Consider the following 10726-nt stretch of genomic DNA (forward strand, 5'->3'; position numbering starts at 1 on the left):
TGGTTCAATGACCGGTCTGGTTCTCGCAACCTTGGTACCAAGTAATACCTTACGTGAGTAAGGGTCGATCCCACAAGTATTGATGGATTAAGCAATAATGGTTATGTGATTTACTTAGTTAGGCTAACAGAAAATGATGTTGAGAGTTCAATTGCATTAATCAGTAAATTTAGAATATCAGAAAAGCAAGCAGTAAACAAATAGTGAATAATATATGGAGAAACAGTTAAGGCTTCAGAGTTATCTATTTTCTGGATTGACTTTTCTAACTAACTATTTTAATCATGCAAGATTTAATTCATGGCAAACTATATATGACTAAGGCCTAATTCCTTAGACCTTCTTAGTCTACTCTAACTTTCATCAACCGCCAATTCCTTGGTCACTTAATTCCAATTAGAGGATGAAGTTCAATTCTAGTTTATGTGCCACAAAAACTCTAATTACCCATAGATAAAAGGATTATATGTCACGTATCCCGTTAAGTCCAGATAATTAGAAGTTTAGGAGAGATTATTTTCAAGCTGTTGTTCAAGTAAAGAGCTTTTCCAAGTTATACAAGAACTCAATTAGAACAAGGGTCATACTTCCGTTCCACCCAAATTCATAAGATAAAGAACAAAAATAATTCTTGAAATATAAATCAGTACATGAATTAAAATAGAAAAAATAATAGTATCAATCCATACAATAGACAGAGCTCCTAACCTTAACAGTGTAGGTTTAGTTGCTCATGGTTCAGAGAGAAAACTAGGATTGTGAAAAACTGTAAATTGCAGAATGAGGTGGAAGAAAAGAGAAGAGCCTGAAGGGCTAATTCTCTTCCCTTTTATATCTAATCCTAATTAATGTAAATTATAATTTTTAAAACTAAATAATATCTTTTCCTATTTTTAAGATAAAATTAAAGCTTAATCAGAATTAAAATAAAATCTTTGAAGAGCCTTATTTTGGACGCTGGGACCACTTGATTCGGGAGATCATGTGCCTAACTTGGGGTTGTCCACGCCTTACTTGGTCCTGGCCACATGGATTGGAGTTTGAGTGGGTGAGGTTGCACCTAACTCAAGGATTCATGCACCTTACTTGGAGTGTGAGTTGCTCCTTATGCGTGCTTGTTGGTGTCTTGAGCCTAACTTGAGAATTCTCAAGTTAGGCGCAGCCTAGGCAGACTCCTTGGGCGCTTTTTCTTCATCCTTGCGCCTAACTTGAGAAATCTCAAGTTAGGCGCAGCCTTGGCTATATTGGATTGATGTGGATGGCTTGTCTTTGCGCCTAACTTGAGAAATCTCAAGTTAGGCGCCACCTTTGCTGACTTGGTGGAGAAGAAGTATGGACTATTATATATCGTTGGAAACCTCTAAAAGTTAGCTTTCCAACGCCACTAGAATCACGTCCATTGGACCTCTGTAGCTCTGGATATTCAGGTTTGAGTGCAGAGAGGTCAGGGTTGATAGCATCATTCGCCTTCTTCTCTTTTTCTGCGGAAACTCCATCAAATCCAGCCGAATGCTACCTAAATTAAACAGAATTGTACACGACTCAAAGTAGCATACATAGTGGCTAAAAGATAAGTAATTTTTGATTAAACTCAACAAATTGAATGCAAATTCACTAGGAAAAGATAGAAAAGATGCTCACGCATCACAACACCAAACTTGAATTGTTGCTTGTCCTCAAGCAACCAAAACTAATACAAGATTAAGACTTGAGTTTGCATGAGAAGTGCGAGTTCAGTTATGCTTGTGTCTCTTCTTAAAGTGGGATTTATCTATTGCAATTCTGAACAGTTTTGGCATCTCACTCTCTTTTGAATCAGAGGAATGTCAATGTCATTCGGAATTAGAATCCGGATCATATTATGGATTCTCTGATCCTTATACTTCAGTTTAATCCTTGAACACAGCAGGTATCCTTAAATTCTCAATTAACTGGTGCTTTTCACCTTGAGCCTAGTCGTGACTTTAAATGTTCTGTCTCAAGGGTTGATTGACACAAGAACACCACAAGCACTTAACTGGGGAGCTCTCTTGGAATTCTGATTTCTCTTTCAGCTACTCCCAGAAAGTGGTGCTCAAAGCCTTTGGCATACTCTGATAAAATACAATTGATCTCGACTCTAAATATTCTGTTTCAATGATTACTTGACACCAGAACACCACAAGTATGTGACTAGAGAAACAACTCTTTGAGCTTTTAATCATGTCTGAACTCCCTGGTCATTGATGCTCAGAGTCTTGGACCTTGCATTTTTTTCCTGTTTCTTTTTGCTTCAAGGATTAACTTTCACTAATTTCAGAGAATTCATAATGGTTCTCTAAATTCCTGTTCCTTATACATCAGCATCCCTTGATTCAAATTCAAATATGCACTATTCATATCATTCATTCAGAATTACAATTACTACCACCACAATTAAGTAAATAAGACTATTCTTTGTTATAAACTTTATTTCTCATGCAATGCATCTCTTTTTTTTGGATTCAAGCTCAGTGAGCACTACATGAGACACCTTCCAGAATTAAAGTGACTAACAGAAATTTTGAAAATAGCAGAACTAAACTAGAACCTAGGAATTTAAATAATAAAGGATCATGCAATAGACAAAACAAAATAGCAGAAAACAAGAATATATCAAAGTAATGGCAAACTACTATATAGTGGGATCTCTCTCCTCGGGCTGTGCTCCATATGGCCCTCTCAGGCGGTTGTAATCATGTCTCAACTGGGAGATCTCCTGCCGTTGGAATTCCTGAGCAGCTCGCATCTCGTCAAGGGTGGTACAGAGATGCGCCCAATGGCTATCCTGTATCGCTCTCATCTCCTCCACAGACACATTGTACTGCTACCAGCGACTGTCATTCGTGACCCTCATCTGCTCAATGGAGGAGGTGAGCTGCTGCCAGTATTCCGGAGGTGGATCGTGCTGTCTCTGAGGCAGTGGTGGTTGAGCTTCCTGAACTTGCTTTTCCCCGTGGGCTTTGTGCTGTTCTCTGTGAGTCTCCATTCTCTTCTTTGTAATTGGCTTCTCAATAGGAATGGGGACATCATTCTCCACCCTTACCCCTGCTGCTTCACACAGGCGGTAAATTAGATGTGGAAATCCGAGCTTACCATTCTTATATGGGTTGGAGGCAATCTCGTATATCTGCTTTGGGATAATATCCTCCACCTCTACTACTTCTCCCTTTATAATGCTGTAAATCATGACAGTCCGGTCCAGAGTGCATTCGGACCGGTTGCTAGTAGGCATGATAGACTGATAAACCCATATTTTATGATGTATTTTGTGCTTAATTTGAGTGATTTATTTAATCCTTCACCTACTTATTCATATTAATTGCATGGTTTTACTTTCCCTTCCTTATTATGTGATGTATGTGAAAAACATGTTTCCTATGCTTTAAAATTAATTATTTTAATTACCTTTATTTCCATTCGATGCCGTGATTAGTGTGTTGAGTAGTTTCAGATCTTCTAAGGCAGGAATGACTTAAAGAATGAAAAAGGAAACATACAAAAAATGGAAGGAAAGCACAAAACGGAGTTTCTAAAGAAACTGGCATCCACGCGATCGCATGGGTGACGCGGACGCATGCCAAGCGCGAATCAACAGCAACGCGACCGCATGACTGACGCGACCACGCGCCTTAAGCAAAATACATATAACGCGGTCGCATGACTGACGCGACCGCGTGACAAGAAAAGCTCCGAATGACGCGACCGCGTGACCCACGCGGACGCGTGACAGAGGCCACGCACCAGAAATTGTAGAAAACGCTCCCAGCAATTTCTGAAACCCTTTTTGGCCCAAATCCAAGTCCAGAAGGCATAGACCAGAGGTTATAAAGTGTGGGAATGCATCCATTCAAAGGGAGCTGGCCAATTTTAGTTACTTCTCATGATTTAGATCTAGTTTGAGAGAGGTTCTCTCCTCTCTCTCTTAGGATTTAGGACTTCTCTTAGTCTTAGGAGTGACTCTCAATCCCAGGTTTAATGTTCCTTTATTTTAAGCTTCCCCTTCACTTTTATTCAGTCAATTACTTTAGTTGATTATTTACTTTGCCATTTAATTTATGAATTCTTCTATGTTCCAGATTATTTGAATTAATGTTATTTGAGGTATTTTAGTTTAATATTGCTTTCTTTTATTTATGCTATTATTGCTTTTACTCTGAAGACATCTTTATTCCAATAAATTTACTTTTTTCCTTTTGGTTTTGGTTAAGAACTCAGTAACTCAGGAGTTATCTTATCTCTACATAATTGATAACTGTTATCTTTGCTAATTGAACTGAACTTCAATAATCCCAACCTTTTCTTAGGAAATAAATAGGATTCGAAGATCAAACTAATTAGTCCCTTGACTTTTCTTTGCTTTAGTAAAGGTCAACTAAGTGGAATTAAGATTCAACTTTCATTGTTATTGATAAGGATAACTAAGTCTGGACTTCCAATTTCTCATACCTTGCCGAAAGTTTATTTTACAATTATCTATCTATTTTTAATTGCCATTTAAATTATTTGTCATATTCGTTCTTCATTCTTGAAACCCCAGATCTACAATCTCTATAACCAATAATAAGAACATACTTTCCTGCAGTTTCTTGAGAAAACGACCCGAGGTTTGAATACTTCGGTTATCAATTTATTTAAGGGGTTTGTTACTTGTGACAACCAAAACGTTTGTAAGGGATTTCTGTCGGTTTAGAGACTATATCTACAACGCGACTATTTTTATGAAATTCTTTACTGGCAAAAATCTTAACGTCAAAATGGCGCCGTTGCCGGGGATCGATCCCGGGTCACCCGCGTGACAGGCGAGAATACTCACCACTATACTACAACGACTAATAAAAATTAAATTCAATTGAATCCTTAACCTTTAACTTCACTTTTTCACTTGAATACGGTTTGATTGAAACAGATGGCCAGCTTAGAGCTATCTGTGGCTTTAAGAGTAAGAGGAAAATGGCTCGTGCTCAGAGCTGGTGCACAAGGTTCAATAAGGTTCCACGCTTCAACTTGAAGTGCACGGATCGGTATCATGTTCAATTGAACGGATCTCGGAAAATGTTTGGTCACCATGGTGAGAATCTACTTTCTAAACCGCCTGGATGGAAAAGTATAGATCAAAACGAAGGCGGATTTAGAACCAAAGTTTGGGATCCTGGAAAATATTCTGATATTCATCACCCCGGGAGCCTGAAAATCTGTTTGAAGCTGCTCAGAAGCTTCACATGCCTAGTTTGGGACGCCGGAGGCTGTTGGTATTCCAAACATTGGTGGAGATTTCTGGATGAATTTAAACACAAGCCACCATAACAGTTAGCTCATCTAATGTCCAACTTAAGGACTTTAACTAAAAGTGCTAGGTGGGAGACAACCCACCATGGTATGATCGTTCCTTTTGAAATTTTAAATTTATTTAGTTTTGTTTGTTTTTGAATTTTATTTTTATTTTATTGAACCTGGAATCATGCATAGCATTTACATTAAGCATTGCATTCTGCGTACTGCATTCTGCATTCTACATAAAAAAAAAAAAATCGCAGGTATTGGGAGAGAATAATGAACAGAAAGTTACGCAGGAGCAGTGCTGGAGGCGTGCCAATGGCACAAATCGTCCCACGCGACCGCGTGCCCCACGCGGCCGCGTGACCAGGATTTCGACGTCAAAGTGGTGCACACCCGAAGTTGTGCGAGAGTGGTGCTGGATTGGTGCTGAACGCATAATCCTTCCCATGCGGTCGCGTGACCCACGCGACCGCGTCATATCCTTCTAAAGCCCACTCACGCGATCGCATGCCCCACGCGATCGTGTCACTTAAAATTTGGCAATTAATGATTTTGAACAGAGAGTTGTGTGAGTGCGAGGCTGCCCTCGCTCCAGTCGCATAAAATGGGTCACGCGACCGCGTGACCGACCCGACCGCGTCAATCAGTTTAAGCGCAATTCGCGCGACCGCGTGCCCCACGAGGCCGCGTCGCTCGCACCGTACAACTCATTCAAAATATCTTATATCTTTCTTTTCCAAATCCTTATTTTTTCTCTTTTCTTATTTCTTTCTTCTTTCTTTCTTATTTTTTTTCTCTCTTCCATTCTATTTTATTTAATTTATTTGCATACTTTCATTCATTGCATATTTTTATTATTTTACCATTGGTGTTCAAATGTTCCTATTCCACTGTTATATCTTTTCTGGTATTTTCTTGGTGCTTAGTGACTTGTTTAATTCTGATTGAGTAATATTATTTAAATTAATGCCAATTTTTTATATATGTATTACTTTTACATTGACATGAATTTACATTATCTCTCCTTCCTCACTCTCTTCCCCATTGTTGCAAATTTTGCACCATTGGTATGCCATGTGCTTCTATTGTTTTTCTCACGTACATATTGAAGCTTCCATGTAATTGAGACCCTTATTATCTGGCATTAACACCCATATTTTATTTATTTTCTATCTTTAATTTTGGGTTACTTTTCTTCTTTTTTTCTTCTTCAGGATGGCCACCAAAGAAGGGAAAGGGAAAACTTCTAAAAGCGGAGACAAACAAGTCCATCTGCACAATCCTTGAAGGAAAGCATCAGTTGAAACAACCCGTCCACCTGCACATCTCAGCATGCACCGAGGACGATGCTACATTTTAAGTGTGGGGAGGTCGCCATCTCTGGCATATTATTTTGGTGAACCACTACAGACTCTTTTTCTTTTATTTTGGATATTTTTCTGTATTTTTCTCCTTATTTTTATTTTTATTTTCTGAGTACTTATACATTGTTGTTTATGTATTTTTACTCCATTTCTGCATTTTGCATTTTTAGTTCATATTTTAGCCACTTAGTTTAGTTGCAATTCTAACTTATTAGTTATAGAAATTGTGGATTGATTAGTATAGTTTATAGTTTTTAGCATAAGATAACTCAGAATAGATTGAAAAGAAAAAGGAAGTAAACTAGAGACTTTAACAGAATCAAAACAACCCACACCTTGTATATATAGCATTACATGTTAGTTAACAACACTTCATCAAGGAGAAACACTAGAACTTTAAAGCCATTCAATATAAGTTTTACATTGAGAATAATGGGAATTTTTAACTAAACCTGCATGACATACATAAGTGATAAATGATTTTTGAGCTAGAGAACACATAGCCTGTGAGTTTTGAGCTTAATTGTATGGTTACATTCAAACCATAATTTTTATTCCTGTGTGTTCCGCCCTTCTTTTATATTCTGGTGTTCTTTACTTTGTTTTAATCTATATGTCCGATTATAGAATGTAGATACATACCAGGAGAGTGATTGAGGCCATTATTTGATTTTAGCTCACTTAGCCCAAAATAGCCTACCTTTTACATCACCCTTGTTAGCCCCCTTGAGCCTTTAAATCCCCTCTTGTTTTATAACCACATTACTAGCCTTAAGCGGGAAAAACAAATAAAGAAGTCCCAAGTTGAATCCTTGGTTAGCTTAAGATAGAAATTGTGTAATTGTTTAAATATGGGAAAACCTATTGGGAACATAGATGATAGAAACAAAGGGTAGAATGTTGAAAAAGAATAAAGATGTTTCAAAATAAGAATTTTTGGGAAACATGCTCATGTGAAAGAAATTAAATTACCATGTGTATTAAAAAAAAAATTTTAAATTATTTTTCAATATTTGAATAAAGGGGACACCAAAGGATCCCCCAAATGCAAATAAAGCAATGCACATGGGATAAAAATAAATATTGAGGCATGAGCATGTAACATCAAAGTGAAAAATATGGGAAAATAGGTAAAGCAGCTTTGCTTTAGAAAGTATGTATGTTAGGTGAGATCTTAGACTAATTAAGGATTCACTTATTAGCTCACTTAGCCTTATACATATACCATTACCTTTACCTTGGCCCCATTACAACCTTACTTAAGACCTCATGATTTTTGGTATGACTATATTCTATGATTGTTGATTGGTTAGATGAAGAACAAAGTTATAGAAAGTAAGAATAAAAAGAAGAATAGAGTGATTAACCCAATAAACACTGAGTGATTAGAGAGTAAACACAAATCCAGTGAGGGTTCAATAGCTCATTAACATTTATCTCTGCTTAAATTATTAATTGTCTTGCAAGTTTTTAAAATGTTTCTCTCTCCCATCGCAATTGTAAAGGCACTTTATCACTATCTAAAGTTTGGCTATATATATATATATACATGACTCCTTGAGAATGTGAATTAATTTAACTACATGCAAGCTTTATATTCAAGTAAATAAAAATTAGAATTGCATGATGCATCATTCATCTAGGTAGTTGCATTTAGATTAGATTGCATTGCATGACATTCCACCACTTTAACCTTACTTTTTACCTTGGACTTAGCATGAGGACATGCTATTGTTTAAGTGTGGGGAGGTTGATAAACCTATATTTTATGATGTATTTTGTGCTTAATTTGAGTGATTTATTCAATCCTTCACCCACTTATTCATATTAATTGCATGGTTTTACTTTCCCTTCCTTATTATGTGATGTATGTGAAAAACATGTTTCCTATGCTTTAAAATTAATTATTTTAATTACCTTTATTTCCATTTGATGCCGTGATTAGTGTGTTGAGTAGTTTCAGATATTCTAAGGCAGGAATGACTTAAAGAATGAAAAAGAAAACATACAAAAAATGGAAGGAAAGCACAAAACGGAGTTTCTAAAGAAACTGGCATCCACGCGATCGCATGGGCGACGCGGACGCATGCCAAGCGCGAATCAACAGCGACGCGGCCGCATGACTGACGCGACCGCGTGACAAGAAAAGCTCCGAATGACGCGACCGCGTGACCCACGCGGACACGTGACAGAGGCCACGCACCAAAAATTACAGAAAACGCTCCCAGTGATTTCTGAAGCCCTTTTTGGCCCAAATCCAAGCCCAGAAGGCATAGACCAGAGGTTATAAAGTGTGGGAATGCATCCATTCAAAGGGAGCTGGCCAATTTTAGTTACTTCTCATGATTTAGATCTAGTTTGAGAGAGGTTCTCTCCTCTCTCTCTTAGGATTTAGGACTTCTCTTAGTTTTAGGAGTGACTCTCAATCCCAGGTTTAATGTTCCTTTATTTTAAACTTCCCCTTCACTTTTATTCAGTCCATTACTTTAGTTGATTATTTACTTTGCCATTTAATTTATGAATTCTTCTATGTTCCAGATTATTTGAATTAATGTTATTTGAGGTATTTCAGTTTAATATTGCTTTCTTTTATTTATGCTATTATTGCTTTTACTCTGAAGACATCTTTATTCTAATAAATTTACTTTTTCCCTTTTGGTTTTGGTTAAGAACTCAGTAACTCAGGAGTTATCTTATCTCCACATAATTGATAACTGTTATCTTTGCTAATTGAACTGAACTTCAATAATCCCAACCTTTTCTTAGGAAATAAATAGGATTCGAAGATCAAACTAATTAGTCCCTTGACTTTCCTTTGCTTTAGTAAAGGTCAACTAAGTGGAATTAAGATTCAACTTTCATTGTTATTGATAAGGATAACTAAGTCTGGACTTCCAATTTCTCATACCTTGCCAAAAGTTTATTTTACAGTTATCTATCTATTTTTAATTGCCATTTAAATTATTTGTCATATTCGTTCCTCATTCTTGAAACCCCAGATCTACAATCTCTATAACCAATAATAAGAACATACTTTCCTGCAGTTCCTTGAGAAGACGACCCGAGGTTTGAATACTTCGGTTATCAATTTATTTAAAGGGTTTGTTACTTGTGACAACCAAAACGTTTGTACGAAGGAATTTCTGTCAGTTTAGAGACTATATCTACAACGCGACTATTTTTATGAATTTCTTTATGGACCTTCGGATGAAATCCAGCCATCCTCTAGCTAAGGGGACTAGCTCAGTGCTCTTTAAATGGTTCGGGTTTCCCTCAGCGCTTGTCCTCCATTGAGAACCTAGAATGCATAGTGCTTGGATGACTAGATCCAATTATCGATCCTCATGCATCCTCTCACTGTAACTGTCAGACATGCGTTCAGGGCTTGGCAGTTGGAGGATCTGGCGGATGCGTCTTGGGCTGAAGTCAATGACCTTTCCTCTTACATAGCTCTGAAAATTCTTCTCATTGACCCCCTGTACATCCTTGTATGTGATCCAGAGATTTCCATAGAATTCTTGGACCATCAGTTGCCCTACCTCAGTGTGTGGGTTGCACAGAAATCGCCACCCTCTTCTATCAATTTGAAATTGAATTTCTGAATATTCCTCCGATTTCAGTGCAAATCTCACTTCGAGGATCACAGTCCTTTTTATGGTATGCTCAAAAAAATGTTCCTCATGAAGTTTGGATCTAAATCTGGCTGGCTCTTTTCCTTTCCTTTTCTTTGAAGGTGTGGTAGTATTTGGCGCCATTACAAAAAGAAAGAAAAACTGCAAGCAGAGCGACAACACCAAACTTAAAATATTTACTCGTCCTCGAGTAAAATAAAGAAATACAGGGGGTAGAAGAAAGAGATACAGAAATTTAAATAGCAGAAAATAAAATACAATGCTAAAAATATTCTTCCGGTTTCTTTTTTTGTTTTTATTTTTTTTGTTTTTTTTTAAACGAAGGTAACACAGAACAAAAAAATAAATGAAAAAAAGAGAAAGAAGAGGGGACTAGAATAATGAGTTGGGGGAGGTGAGGTTCATTCCGTGCCGGGGGTGGGGTTGTTAAGA

The sequence above is a fragment of the Arachis ipaensis genome, chromosome B04 (genome assembly GCF_000816755.2).
Source record: "Arachis ipaensis cultivar K30076 chromosome B04, Araip1.1, whole genome shotgun sequence".
NCBI classification, from domain to species: domain Eukaryota; kingdom Viridiplantae; phylum Streptophyta; class Magnoliopsida; order Fabales; family Fabaceae; genus Arachis; species Arachis ipaensis.